At 35.9% G+C, this 16,278-nt stretch overlaps 1 protein-coding gene across 2 annotated transcripts in view; it reads right to left on the bottom strand.

The window, feature by feature from the left end:
- The window catches only part of LOC117300712 (bombesin receptor subtype-3-like), a 56,612-nt gene that overhangs the window by 10,310 nt on the left and 30,024 nt on the right, over positions 1–16,278 (bottom strand). For both annotated transcript variants that reach the window (XR_004520208.1, XM_033784465.1), the window contains exon 3: positions 6,956–6,997. The gene's annotated coding sequence lies outside the window, so the exon portion shown is untranslated. The remainder of the gene's footprint in view (positions 1–6,955; positions 6,998–16,278) is intronic.

Here is a 16,278-nt window from a genome sequence, read left to right as displayed (position 1 = left end):
CACATATAGACTTATGGACCGTAAATTCATGCCTGATAAACTATTTATTTACTTAAATCAATGGGTCATATGCATAAAAACTAGTGTTTTCTTTTACTTGAAAGTTTCAAGTGTTTACTACCATCCATATGAACTAAAGGAAGTAAAAGCCTTTACTGGAAAGTATTTACTAAAATGCTAAAAGTATCTACTTTTAATGACAAGTAAATCCTTTTCTTTTTAGCACTTACTTACTTTCACATGAATAAAAAGGAGAAAATACTACAAAATGCTAGTAAGTACTGGTAATTTTTCAAGGTAGCTCCAGAGCTACCTTGGACACAGAAGTAAAAGGCTTATCTGAAGAAATGACGGTGTTTATGAATGTTCCTCGCAGGATAAATGTTTTAGTCCAAATGAAAGACATCACTGAAATATTAAATAGACACATGCACAGTGTTTCACAACAGAAACAATGCACACAAACTCAAACTGCTTTACAACAAGTTTGTTTATATTTTTTTGCTGAGAATAAAATAAAACCGTTTGTAAAAACACGTTTTGTATCAGTAAAGCAAGCTTTTTTAAAGATATAAAGCAATTTTTCGGCTCAGTTAAACCGTTAAATGCATTTCAATATAATGTTGTTCGTGTTACTATTAAAACTTCTAAGTTTAAATTAAATAGCTATGCTCATATCCAGCTCTCATCTTCTCTATATAGCACTGTAAGTTTCAAAACCTTAACAAAAACGTTTTGATTCTGGGTGTCCAGATGAGTCGTCTTCATCAAAATGTTGTCAGAATAAAAACCTCATGGCTGACTTGAAGATTTCTATGTGTCTATTTAATCAAATGCTGCTTAAGCTGTGTGTGTGGGCGCGTACGTAGATGTGAATGGGAGTTGTAATACAAAGGAAACCTTTTGTTAAAGAGCCATTCAGCCAATATCAGAAGTATTTACTCCAAAGCATTAAGTGAATACTTTGCAGTAAAAGAATAGGTTTATTCATACGAAAATCAGAAGATGCTTTTACTGAATGCTTCTACTTGGAAGTTTATGCTTTTACTTGTTGCTAGTACTTGTCAGTAAATACTACTTTTTATTCATACGACCCAATATTCTACAGAGCGCAAATTTGACATTGGCACCTGGTAAAGCAATGTTACAGTAAACGACTGTTTAAAACCTGGGCCTAACCTCATGGTGTGTTTTTTTTACAAAGAAATCCAGTTCAAAAATTTAAGGTGCACTAAAAGCTCACAACATTGTTCGACTTGACAATAATAATAATATAATATCGAAGTCTTATATAGCGCACGTATCTACCAAACAAGGTACTCAAGGCGCTGAGTATATACAAACTTTCAGAAAGATAGGGAATTGCAGTGAATGGATTTTGAGACCCAATTATTACGCACCTTATAAGGGTTTACAAGGTGCTACGGCGCATACAGCAGCCACAGCCAGGAACACCGGGGCGAACCCCTTCTCTTTTTGATAAGTGCTTCATTTGGGTTCTTTTACATGTGTAACACAACACATGGGGCCAACGGCTTTACGTCCCATCCGAAGGACGAAGCAATGGTTAAGTGTATTGCTTAAGGACACAAGTGTAGGGACTATTCTGTCCAATTGGCTCAAGTCAGATTCAGTGTTTTTCTATAGCTCCACAACGTATTAAAGAACTAGAATCCAACTTGCCTCTTCGCTCGCTACGATGACAGTTGTTTTAGGTAAAAGTGAGAATCGCATCAAGTCTATTGCCATTGACAATTATTGATATGGTTTATCTTCCCACAAACATGATTGTTAACGAGCCTAAACTTTATTAAAGGTGGGTCATAGATTGGTAAACTACAATAGGCGACTCCAAAGATTCATGACCAGAACAATACTTGGCAAAGAGCACTGCAGCTGTTGATATAGTAATTTGAATAAGGATTCCCTTCGAAGTAATACAATAGATTTGGATAATTCTTAATCCAAAATATTTGAATATGAGAAATCGTTTCTCATATTTCTGAGCCTCTACGCTACACGTGGATCGATATTTGTGTGAAATAACGTGACAGTTTTGCTGCTGGTGTTATCAGCAACTATCTGTGTTCAGCTGACTGTGACTTGTACTGATCTTTCTTATCAATCATCATTGCGTTGACAACAACCAATGATCCTAACCTTTAAATTTGTGTTCTTTTCTTTCTTTCTATTCACCCATGAACTTGAAGTTTGCCGAACTTGAATCACAATGCCCTTTAACGATTCCTTTGAATTCTAATCAGCCATTCAACGGATGTGGTACCATTATTTCCTCTACGTTTGAATGGTTTATTTCTTCATTCGTTCTAGGAAACTAGACCATTCATAAAATCACAGCTTCGAGTTGTGTTTCCCTTGTGTGGAATAGTTTACCCATGCCCATTAGAGAAAAAAGCTGCCAACTGCCATTAACATAAATCTGTTATTCACAAACACACTCTTCATTATTATTTTGATGTTATTTGTGCATACTTCCCTTCTTTTATGGTTTATTAGAGGTATTGGTAAAACAAATTTTATAGATTATATAATTGTACTTTTTATAGATTATATAATTGTAGTTAGTATATTTTCTATGTAATAATAAAAAAAAAAAAATAAAAAAAAAGACGTGTGTTCTCTTTTACTTTTATGTGCCTTTGTAATCTTGTTTTCATCTGGATTGCCTTTGATAGTGATCATTTTCGCTTTTAAGTTATTCGCAGCCTTGTTCTCCATAAAGTCTTATTTTAAGTGTTTATCTCTCTGTATGTACTGTTTGTCTGGGAGAAAGAAATTAAATTTGTTTTGCTCCGACTTGTAGGCTCCACTATGATTGTCTGAATGTTTTACTAATAGATTTACATTAAAGCCATTGGACCCTCTCGGTTCAGAAACAAAAATAAAAGTTCACAGATTTACAAATAACTTACAGGGTTTACAGAAGGTAGTGGTGAAAGACTTCTCTTGAAATATTATTCCATGAAATGCTTTACTTTTTGAGAAAACAGTAAAACAAGATCAATTCTCGATATCGAGAATCACTGATTTATAAACACATGTCATGACACGGCGAAACATGCGGATACAAGGGTGGGTTTTCCCGTTATTTTCGCCCGACTCCGATGACCGATTGAGCCAAAATTTTCACAGGTTTGTTATTTTATATATAAGTTGTGATACACGAAGTGTGGTCCTTTGGACAATACTGTTGACCGAAAGTGTCCAATGGCTTTAAACTTACAGGGTTCGAAGATAATGTTATAGCTTCCCTTCAAATATTACTAAATGAGGTTGTGTAGTTTTTGAGAAATGAGTAAAACAAGTCAAAAATAATGTTCGTCTAAGGAAGATGAACACCGTTTAGCACTAAAAAATCCCATAAACCAGTTATGATATTATACCAAAACCATAGCATATTTGGTTAACACGTTTTTACATGCCAAAACTGAGACCATGACATTATTTGTTTTACTCATTTCTCAAAAACTACAGCACCTCGGTAAGTAAAATTTCAAGGGTAGCTTTCTACTATCATACTCTTCGATCTGGATAAGTTTGATGTAAATCTGTGGACACTGTGTTTTGTGTAAGAAAAGGTACATAAACCCTTTAACGCACACATCGTCAAAGTGTAATACTGACGTGACTCAAATCACAAAGCCGTTGTCAAATAAGCCTCATCCAAGTTGTGGTTTCATAAATGAGTGATGTGCTACAAATTCTGGATTTGTTACTTTTGGAGACAATGGGATACAATGAAACCGTGAAAAATCTGACCTAATAGTTGGACCTACGAAATTAAGTGAAGAATTGTTCTCTACTCCCAAAAAAGTATACCCTCAAAGAGCTTATTGTAATTTAAATCTAATTTGTCATGTAATATCAGCCACCTTTTTGACCAAGCATCGTAAACCTGTCACACACGATACAAGTTGTTTCTTATAATAGAGCTTTTTCTAAAAGCCAACAATCTGCACTGATTTCAAAAGGATCATTTTCAGTAACACAATATGCATTTTAATATAGAGTCTCGCACTATTTCTAACAGTAATTGATATTTTATTGTGGTTCTCTTTTTTGTTGGGTAATTGACAATGGAACCTGTTGGCTGTAAATTGCCGCATGGCATATAAATCGGAACAACTCAGGGACATCAGCCTGAAACAGGTTATTGATTAAGCAAATTATTGATATGTTGGCTTCACAAAATGTGGAGTTTTGTTTTGTTTAAAATTAACTGGTATAAAAAATCAGGGCTGAAATCTACAAGACTACAGCGCTTGTAATTAAGCTCAATATTTTTGTTGGGCCACAATTTATTTGACAAGACCAGATTCAAAATGAGTTGAACAAGCACAAAGAGAAGATCTATCTCATTTGCTACTTCGATCCTCAACATATTTGAAAGATATCAGATTTGTCGTCAACATTGTTCACAAAAATACGTACTGGACAAGCCCGGTGGTCTTGCGTTTTTCAGTTGACTTCAGTAATACCTCATTGTCTTTAGTCTATAGACAATGAGTTATTACTGTTATTAGTCAATTGAAAAACACAATACGACAGGACTTGTCCACCGTTAAAGGTTGCGTTAATTTCGAGCCCTGAAAATGCAATAGATTAGGACTCTCTATAGAAGAGTAGAGGTAAATCAGTCAATTTTGAGAGATTGATGCACTAATTAATTAGTAGTTTTAACTGAAACAGTACACGCGACACAAGTCAATGACAAAGGACATTCATCACAAGCCGTCAACTTCGACAGAAACTGTCACTACTTTGGGGGTGATTTATCTGTAGTGGTTACCTTTTAAAGCTATTAATGAGGTGGCATGCGAATTGAAACACTTACTATTCTGGAAAATTGCATGAATGATTTATGAGCTGCGTGCTTACCTTTTTTTCATTCCCTCGAAATATAATATTTTGTTCCCTGTAAATATAATTTCGTTCCTAAAAACAATATTGCGTTGCCCCAAACTATTACCGCGAGTGAACGAAATAAAACACATTTTCGTGGGAACGAATTATTACTTTAAGGGATTGAACACTATTCCAAGGAGTATTTCTCGCTTGTTCTTTCTTGTTGTAGGCCTCTAGAGTAATTACTGGATATGCCCTTACGTCAATGCAGTGTTAACTGTCATAGTGTAAATATTGTTTTACTTCAGCATAATTTGCTATTCTGCGTTTGGAAAAAAAGTATTTCTACTGTTTTGAGCATGTTCGACAAACCAAAGCTCCATCTTATGGACAACAAATATTGAATTTCATTGAATTTAATTGATTGTATTATATTTCGTTGTCTACTTGCCCGGGGGCAACAGTGATTTTATATCCTCTGTCTATGGAGTGTATTTGTGTACGTGATGATTAATATGAAATAAAGATAAAAAACACGAGTAGTAATAATCATTATTATTAAATTAATTATTGAAACTAAAAATAGCGCGCTTTATTGAGAACCAAACGAATACATAATTTAAAAACCAACATCATGTCTGTCACAACAAATGTTCGGGACAACTGAAGGAGAAATGTTTGCGTTGGTTTTATATCAAATATTTTTTCAAACTCTCTTGGATTGAACAAAGATATAATAATATAAAGAGCGGACCTGAGCCTGAGCTCCGGATTAACGTGCCAGCGCTCTTAAACTGAGCTATCAATCCATATATTGGCGGTATCACTATATTACAATAACATTTTTCTAGTCAATTTGGTCTCAACCCCAAATTATAAAAAAGCTGCCCTGTCAGCTTCCCCTGAGGTTAAGTACTAAAACAAATTTTCGTAATTGACGTTAGTTTTAATTTAAGGACAAACTACACAACTGTATAACCAATCAGGATTTACCCAAAAAGTAAACGATTATAGATTTCTTATCAGTGCCAGTCCTCAAGAGAATTGACTCTATTTAAAAGAACTTTCAAACTCAAGAATAAATTATGTTGTAGAACTTACGAATTCGCTTTCTTCTTATGATTGCCGCAATCGAAACTAGCCGTGACTAACGTTGACGAAATACCTGACCAACCGTCCACGTTTCACACAGTTAGTTTGATTTTCATATTGTACAGAGAACTATACGGGAATGTCCAATATCCAATAGCGATGTACAGGATTGACTTCCACTGTACAAACCTACGGGAATGTCCAATATCCAATATCGCGAAAGCAACATTGATATTCACTGTACAAACCTATGTGAATGTCCAACATCCAATATCAAACTAACTTTACTGTCGTATATTTCCCCGTTGTTTCAACATAAAGATGACATACAAATTAAATTAATATATTACTGGTTGGTAGTGTCATACTATTTATTGAAAACATCGTTTAATCTTTAAAACGGGATATATTTTACCCTGTAATTTGTTGAGATTGGATTTTTATTTTTTCTCAGAATACTTTATAGTTCAACAATCAACAAGTTGCTCTGGTAAGGAGGTTGTCAAACAGACATGATCGATCCAGTGAGGGAGCAAAACTAACGTCGTTTATTGATTTTAAAACGAAGTAAACAAAATGTCAGTTGCGTGAGCTATCAATAGGCTTTTTTAATCATGGTTGCTACAAAACGGGGTTTCCCCCTCACATTTTAAATGCAATGTAAACAACACGAGGTTTTGATGAAACCTAGAGCAAGAACTTTCATGTATGCCTGTGGATTCTTACGAGCAAATCATACACGTCGTGATCACACGATTAGGCCTTGTTGGATGTTTTGTCCTGTAGTTTAGAACTGACATCCTCTGATTTTTGAAAGGACTCCCTTTTTTGATTGATTTAGAAGAAGAAAAAAATGTTGCAAATAAAAATCACTACGACAGTGGCAACTTTGATGTACATACAAAAAAATGCTACCCAGTGCACACAGGGCTTTCATTGAAACCCAATGTGGTTATATTCTCAAACGTAACTTGGATAAAATTAAAAGTTGACTTACCCAATCCAATTTACAAAGATGTTAACGCAACTGACTCCACACCTGTAATGAAAAAGGTAGAAAATTGAGCTAGCTTTTAAACTGTGCGTGCGTGTGGCAACAACGGGAAGGAGACCTCAGTCCAATTAGCATAATACATCACACGTTTCAATGCCCTTTCAGGAGCTGACAGTGATGGGTGTACGTCCTTTTTTGAATTACAAAATGTCATTGGAAATCTACCTTTAGATCTGTACACATTTTATATTCGTCCATGATGAGAACCTTGTTGTTTGTGAGTTTCCCTGCGTTTTTTCTTTTTTGCTTTCAGGGCCCAATTTCATAGAGCTGCTAAGCACAGAAATTTGCTAAGCATGAAATTTCTTCCTTGATAAAAACAGAATTACCAGCCAGATTTCCACGTGATTTTCAGGATAAGCAAACAACAGCTGAATACCAGTATCAAGCAATATGCAACAAATAGAAATTTGGATGGTAATCCTATTTTTATCAAGGAAGAAATTTCATGCTTAGCAAATTTGTGTGCTTAGCAGCTCTATGAAATTGGGCCCTGTTCATGAATTAATCATGAAAACGTTAACGTGCCGTCACTGTACTCACGAAGTGACTCTACTCGAGTATTTACCCCACATTTAAAACCAAAATGTCTTCCTGCTCCCAAATCACATTCATCATAATAATCCAGCGGGGGTTTCAAATTCATAAAAATTGTTTCCTTTCAATTCACAAACATTTTGTCGAGATTGCAACTCTAGACGCTGGAAGCGATCCATGCACTCTACAGGGAAATTATACGAGCAGGGAACATTGTACCAAGCAACAACTGAAAGGAGACTAAACTTTACATTCCAGCTCCAATTTCATGCTAAGCACCTTGTTGGAGCGTACTTAGCGTAAATTAGGAAAACAACTCATTCTTATCGGGCGTACGTAGCCTGTCTGGCTCCCAACTCCCCATTTGTTTAAACAGCTACCTGAGCGGAATGTTTTCAACAGAAATTGTATTTGTACTTGTTTATAATGCACTTGTTCACCATTTTAATGTAATTTTGATACGTGTACACTTCTGAACTTTTCGTAATTATCGAGTAAAAAATCAGGCCCCTACCTAAAGGTTTTTTGAAAAACTAAAAACACTTCTGCCGTTGAGAGCGGGCGTCAAAGGACAATGCCGCTGACGTCATTTGTGCGAGCTTGCTTTGTTATACATCCACGCTGCAACAAAGCGGCTTTATCTACTTATGACGTTTTGAGAGTGATTACGTTACGGGGCTTTTCGCAAATCTCGCAGAAAAGCTCTGGACAAGGTCATACAAAATGATTGTTTTTTTACACAATTGAAACCTATTTATAATCATATGACTCGATTTCCTTATTCATCGAAAACATTTTAAGTGGAATTCAGCAAAGTTCCCGACTTGACATTTGCTACGCATGACGTATTCTCATGACCGTCTGGGTTCTGGATAGTTCCGAATAAATCCAGATAAATTTGTATGGATACATTTTCAACATTTTGGGCTAGACAAAGAAAAATGGCTCGAGCGGGACTTGAACCCGCAACCTCCAGATGCAAAATCTGGCGCTGTACTGATGTAACCATAATGTTGGGCGTCTATTTTAATACTTGGTACCCATTTTCCGGTATGGGGGGGGGGGGGACACAGTTGTTTAAGGAAGAGGACAGTCATTTACGCACTCTAAAAACTAAACAAACTAATTTCTAGGTCAGGCCAGTTTTTAACAAAGGTTCCGGGTCAAACTGACCTAGAATTGATCAGGCCTCATAACCCGGAACCGGGTCAATATTCTAAAGCTTAACAAATTTCTGCTAAGAACAATCAGCGTGATACCGTTCACAAATGGTACGTATGACATGGTGTTTTGGCTGGTAGCCTACATTGGTAAGGGCAAGTTTGCGCTGAGCTACTTTTTAAGCTGATGAAGCAGCAAGTTTGCGCTGAGCTACTTTTTAAGCTGATGAAGCAGCAAGTTTGCGCTGAGCTACTTTTTAAGCTGATGAAGCAGCAAGTTTGCGCTGAGCTACTTTTTAAGCTGATGAAGCAGCTCCCAGAAACTGGGCCCTGCGTGGTTAGAAGAGGGTTGTTAACTATGCAAAACCCTTGCCAGAAATGACTGAAGCACACATGGTACTAAACACCAACATCTGGAAATAACTTCAAGATAGGAAGTCACGTTCTCATGCGATGACACTGAGAACGAGTCCAAATCATCAGGGATTGTGTTCACGACACGATTGTATCGACCCAGTTCACATGACGTCATCACCACAACAGTCTCAGGTAAACGCCATGTTTTGAAGTCAGTTTCAAAAGTCGGTTATTAGAGCCATGCCCGTGTGTTAGGCTGCAAATCTTTTGTACTGTACGTCAAAATTGCCATTATCGTAGGGCTTTTCATTGGGAATTTGTTTTTCTAAATCGATTAAAAAAGGATACAATAATACTTAAATTATGTCTTTGCCCCAGCACCGATAGCGTAAACGTTTATGGGGAAACAAGGAGGAGCACTTTTACCCAATTAAAACTAATGCATTTCTCTTCAACAAGCCCGCCTTTTGAACACATATTAAATGCCATTAATATTTTATAATCTCACATGAGTTTCAACAAAAAACAATGTTTACGTGTAAATAGAAACATAGATTGTCAAAACATTAAAATTATCACCAATGTAACATTTTACTTTGGCTGGTTATGTTTAATTTATTGACTAACGTATTTATTTATTTATTACGAAAATTTAGGGATGGGATGCACGGGCAATTAGGGGACAGGTGCTACCTCAACCCCTTCCCCATGTATTCTCCCTTAGTACCATGTTATTTCTACCTCCATAGTAATACGCCACTGCCTTGCACCAGCTTGCAATCCCTCTCCAAATGAGAATGTCTTGTTACACCAAAGGGCATAAGACTATACTCAGATATCAATTGCGTATCACTGGGAGAGGCGTACCAATCTTAAAGCTCGTTGGTGCCGATTGAGGATTGCAGAGCGAAGGGCATCGGGTAATTCAGAAGGGTCTTCATTGCCAAAGGAGGAGTTATCAATCCATCAAAATGGTTTGTTTGTAATAGCTTAAAGAAACATTTCAGAATTTTTTTTCCCAACAAAACAGTTGCTGACAGTGGAAGCTCTTTATGATGTAATCCACCCTTTACATTTACTGGCAAACCGGTAGAAGTTTGAGATCAATCGGCCATCCTGAGCACAACATTCTGAAAAAAGGTTACACATTTTTAAAGACATCGATGGTCATTAAGCGATAAATTCCAAACGGGAAATTAGTTTTAGATATTTCTCACCCAATTATGACATTTCAGACAAAAATATTTCTGAATGTTTTCAATCATTATCATCATTAGACCATGTAGATTTTGTGTACATCTGTTGATCTTAGACGAGTTTTTTCTCACTTATTCTGTAAGGAAGAACAAGTTCTGTTCTAAACTATATTGAATGTTTCAAGATGATTTGTTCTCATAATTTAATAGATTTTGTGTTTAGTTGTCGCCTGTGGCATGAAGGTAAACTACAGTGTTGCAATAGTGATTTGTTTGATGAATTCGTTACATCGATTTACAAAGCGCGCAATTCTAGTGGCTGTAAAGCGCAGAATTCCGCGGTAAGCAGAGCCATGAAATTGGGCAATGTTGGTTTGTTTTCAACGTTTCGACTATTGTGCGCTCTATAAAAGTCGTCATTAGGAGACTGGAGAGTAGAGCGGACAGGTTTCATAATCTTTAGTTGGTCAGGGTGGTTTGATGAGAATATTTATTTTGATGATGGTTATCTCACAAAGCTTTTAGTGCTCTATATATTTAAATATGGTTGTGAGTAAGACTTTCGGTGGTTCGCTAAATAGAAATGTTTTAACCATTATTATTTAAAATAGATCCAAACCAGGTAAGAATTTGTTTTGAGGTTTCGGTTTTGACAACAATAATTTTGTATTATGAATAGTAAAATTTGACACAGTTTCACACTAAAGGGTTTCGATACCTTTTGTATGTCAAAGTTGTGTTTGGCCATGACATGAATCCCTACTCATGCACTGTGAATGAAGTATGTTATCTCAGGTAACTTACCTGTAGAAGTTTCAGGCCTTTAAAGTCGTTAAGTTTTTGAGAGAAAAAAAGTGCAAAATAATCACAGAGCGATGATTTCAGGAAATTCGCGTAAATACCAGTACTGGTAAATACGTTGTTCATGCTAAAATAACTTTAGTCTCCTGAGAGTGAAAAAGTATACTATTGATTTACTAATTTCTCATTTACCTAAGGGAGTAATAATTTAAGGGAAGCTTTCTACTATTATTATATTCAAACCGTGCAAGTGTAAATCTGTAAACATTGTGTTTTTTTGTCGACCTACTTAAATGAAAACGACAACAGGTGATTTTTGGTTTAAAATCATTTAAAATCTGTTAAATCTATACGGAAATTGAGTTCACATGGGATTAAACAGAAATTTAATTATGTAAAAACAACCGTTTTGGAAACCTTCGTTTTCGATACGGTGCTTTTCAGAAACGGCAACGGCAGAAGTGTTTCTAGCTTTTCAAAACCTTGAGGTTCAGGCCTGATTTTGTGGTCGATTGTTACAACAAATCGGAAGTGTAAACATGTCAAAATTACATTTATAATTAATAAACAAATTATTAAAATAACATTCCCAATTTTAATGTTAATGAGACCTGGCATGTGTTTTAACGACAACGATTCTGAATGTACCGGCCGAGTTCAACAAAAATTTATTCGATTTAACACCTGGCTCATACACGTTGAAAATTAATGCTCTGTTGAATCAGCATTAAACAGTCAAGCGAAGCAATTGAATTCAAACAGTTTAAAGGCACTGGGCACGTTTGGTAATAATTTGTCAGAGACCATCTTCTCACTTGGTGTATCCAAACATAATATGCAAAAAATAACAGACCTGTTACAATTTGGGTTCAATTGGTCATCGAAGTTGCAGGAGAATAACAAAATAAAAGACACACTTGTTGAACAACTGTGTGTGCTTTCAGATGCATAAAAAGGCTTCAGCTGAAGTCTGTTAATATTTTAGTGAGAAATTACCTCTTTCTGAAAAACTATGTTAGTTCAGACGGAGCCATTTTATATCATCAACAGCTTTCCATTGCTCATTACCAAGTTAGCTTTTATGCTAACAATAAATGAGTATTATTACAAAATAATATCCGTCAGAGTCTTTAACACGCACACATCTTTCAAATTAAAAATCAGCATCAGCAAAAAGCTGGTCAACCATTCAATGTCATCAACTGTAAATTCAACTGTAAATTAAATGAAATTGTATAGAATGAATGTCTATAAAAGAAATTGGGCGACCGAAACGAACCTAAACGAAACTAAACGTAAAAATAGAAACCCATGTTAGAATGAATTAGAGAAGACATGGATACAATATTGACTGCGTTTTTACTTGGAGAGCGTCTTGTTGCCTCTTAATTGCCTTTTAGTATTACAAAACAATCAAATAATTGAATTTGTCTCATGGAGGTGATTCTCACGTAGGAGTGGGAGGAGGGGGTGCCCTGCCCCGCTGAGCAGAACCATTCGGCACTCGGCAGGCAGATGGTGTGTTTAGTTGTATTCCACGTGTCGATCTTGCTTTTTAACAGAGTATTAAATGAGGCGACATTTTCTTGGGAATTAGTATTGTTTTGAACTTAATAATAAGAAAGCTTTAATACGCAACTTGAAATAAGTTTCCGGTTTCCCTTAATATGAACCCTTTGATTCATCTTCCAAGGATTGATAGATGTCCCTTTGATGAGACCAAAGTAAAACAATCACTGCCTTCAGGTTTTTTTTAGTTGATTAGATGGATTTCTAACGTTCTGATTGTATTAATGGATGATAAATTTACATCGGGGATAAAGAATATTAATTTTGGTTTGTATTCATACAACGAGGTTTCTAAGCAATGTATACTTAGTACTTTCCCGAGCCCTGTGAAAAACGGGTCGTGGGTTCGAATCCCAAGGAGTAGTTATGATTGTAGATCATTTCTAATTCACGTTTCAATTTCCACTTTAAATTTGTATCTACAGTGATATGCTTCCGGGCTCTTTCGTTTCCAAAATAGTGAGAAAAAAAGAATTAAGAATGTATGAAAGCAAAACTACACTGCCCTTCATATACGAAGCCTGTGTTTCATCATTTAATGCCTAAAAACTGTCATTTAGATGACACCGTCTGTAAAGCTATCGCTGTCTTTAGTTTTTTTCTCAATTGATTGGTATTAATTATGGATGTTATCATTCTAATGGCCGTTCATTTCTAATTCATGTTTCAATGATGTCATTGTGTTGTTTTGAAAAAAATTGCAATTTTTATGATTTACTACAAATCTTAAGCACAAAGCAATGTGCAATATTTGTTTTTTACACCGGGCTTTTACTCCCGGAAACCGAACACCTACAGTTTGTTTACAAACCCTCAATGTTTAGTTCCTAATTGATTAGTATTAATTATGGGTGTTATCATTCTAATAACCGTTCATTTCTAATTCATGTTTCAATTTCCACTTCTAGTTCTAGTTTGTCTCTATAATTATGTGTCCAGGTGTTTCAAGCAATAGGGCCGTTACATTCCAGATCTTGTAATTTGTTCCTAACTTCCACTTCCAGTTTGTCTCTATAGTTATATTTGTGTCCAGGTCCAGGCCCAGGCCCTCTCGTTTCTGGAATGGTGAGGGTTGCGTTTAGGTGTGAAAGGAGAGTTACACTGAGAAATGTAAATTAATTTTGACATTGTGAGCAACAACAATAAAGGCGAGGTTGTCAAGTGCGCAGCGTATGTGCTAAAAGCTTTTTCGCGCCAGAGTGTTTTAAGCACAGGGCCGTTACATTCCAGACCTAATGAGTTGTTCGTATACTGGAAATGGAAGGTAGTGATATATGTTGACAGTTTGGTCTAAACGGAAGATGGTTTTAAATGGCATCACAACATGGGCAAGTGATTTCCGTGCCCCCTCATAATATTTCTAGCTCATGTGCGAGATTAGAACATACCAAAATTGCTTCGCACAACTTGTGGCATGTTGCACGGTGCCATGATAAATGAAAAATATTATAATAGTTATTGATAGTACAAATCATTATGAGAAACGCGTCCCTCTGAATCAGCGTATTTTTTTAAAGAGGTAATTTCTCACTCAAATATTAAAATAATTCGGACCTCGTCCCTTTTAGGCATCTGGAAGCCGCACTTGTGCACCAAGTGTGTTTTTGCTTTCATTATTCTTTTGCACATTCGTTGACCAATTTATTCAAAAATGTGTTATTTTATGCATACGTTGGGATACACCAAGTGATAATACATGTCTTTGACAATTACCAAAGGTGTTCAGTGTCTTAAACCAATATTTTTCGAATCTTGAATCATGCCTTCATTGTCTAGCACCTATATATGCACTAATCGTCTGTCTAGAGTCTACTATCGGTCAATGGGGAGGAACACGCGGGGACAACATCAAAGCAAACATGCTTCTCAAGTTATGCCCGAACTTGACAAGAGTGCACAATATAACCGGGAAAATAAGCCCTCATTCAAAATCATGTTACTATGCACGCACACGTTGTAATAACATACTGGGTCTCAAATTCCATTACGTGCTTGCTACGGTCTAAAAGTTAACATAATTATTTTGGAAACCGATGGTTTGATGGTTGCTTGAACATGTTTGACCTGACATTCTTTTAATAAAATGTTTTCCCTTTTATCTGACGGGATTGTAAAGGGATGTTGTAATTAATGTTGTAAGAGCTATACATAATATTAAATGAACTGACTACGGATTGAGCAATTAAGGCACATCACTGTGTTTTTAGAAGACTACATTTTATTCAAATCCTCTAGTCTCAAGAAACATGTCATAAAGGGATGGTACATCATTGGTTTTTCAACTCGTCTATAGTTTTTAAAAAGATCATAAAGGAATGCTACGTTATTGTTTTTTGGAAGAGTATACATACATTGTTCGAATAATCTAGTTTTCAAAAACACATCATAAAGGGATGGTAAAACCGGTTTTTTAAAGAAAATATTCTTTCAATCCTCTACAGTTTCAATACAAGAATCTTTAGTGAATGCCACACAGTTGATTTTTTTAAGAAGTACATTCATTCCAATCCTCTATAGCTTTCAAGAAAAACACCATTTAACCAACCTTGACAAAATTTTGTTTTCCAGTTTGCGGGTTTACATTTTCAGGGAAAGCCCACACGCATCTGATTTTTTGAAAAATCCAGTTTATGTATCCAAACCGAGGCCTGCGGGTCACAATATAGTCAGACTCCTCTCTTATGCGAATCAAATTCACAACCCAAACAGTGGACACAAGGAACAAGACGTCATAGGCAGCTTTAAAGGCAGTGGACACTATTTGTAATTACTCAAAATAATTATTATCATAAAACCTTTCTTGGTGGCGAGTAATGAGGAGAGGTTGATGGTATAAAACACTGTGAGAAAAGGCTCCCTCTGAAGTGCCATAGTTTTCGAGAAAGAAGTAATTTTCCACGAATTTGATTTCGAGACCTCAAATTTAGAACTTGAGGTCTCGAAATCAACCATCTATAACTTTGTGTGACAATGTTTTTTTTTTCTTTCATTATTATCTCGCAACTTCGATGACCGATTTAGCTCAAATTTTTACAGGTTTGTTATTTTATGCATATGTTGAGATACACCAAGTGTGACGGCTAGTCTTTGACAATTACCAATAGTGTCCGCTGCCTTTAATGGTGAAGGTATTCATTCATACCTTTACTGAATTATTGATTTGAAACAAGTTGTTACAAATGCCACACAATGTGCCAAAAATGCATCTGCAGCGCGCAGGTGGCAAACTGTATACAATTTTAACAATGTTTAGTTGTGGCATATTCACACCTTAAGACATGAAGTCTCTCGAGATTTGATCGCGTTTGTGAATTTAATGTCTGTGTTATTGGTCGATGGTCATTATCTCGCGTGATGATGGTTCACGACATGGCAGAACCTAAGATAAACCACCAGTGTGTAATAGGCGAAGAAAATTGTAATTAAAAACAAACATTGAAACACTTAATTAAGTTCGTGATCGGACATAATTGTTTCGTTCACTGGTTGCTCTGATGTTACACTCTGTTTGTATTAATGAAATGCCTTCGGTGATCTTCGTTTTTTGTTATATAGTAAATGATTATCACTTACTAAAGTATTGCCAATGTTAACTCGTTAACCGAACCATAGTTGTTTACGGCCTGACTGAAAATTGTTTAATTCC

This window comes from Asterias rubens, chromosome 16, assembly GCF_902459465.1.
Source record: "Asterias rubens chromosome 16, eAstRub1.3, whole genome shotgun sequence".
Taxonomy (NCBI): Eukaryota; Metazoa; Echinodermata; class Asteroidea; order Forcipulatida; family Asteriidae; genus Asterias; species Asterias rubens.
The sequence above is the reverse complement of the archived record's forward strand: the minus strand, read 5'-3'. Positions and strand labels throughout refer to the sequence as shown.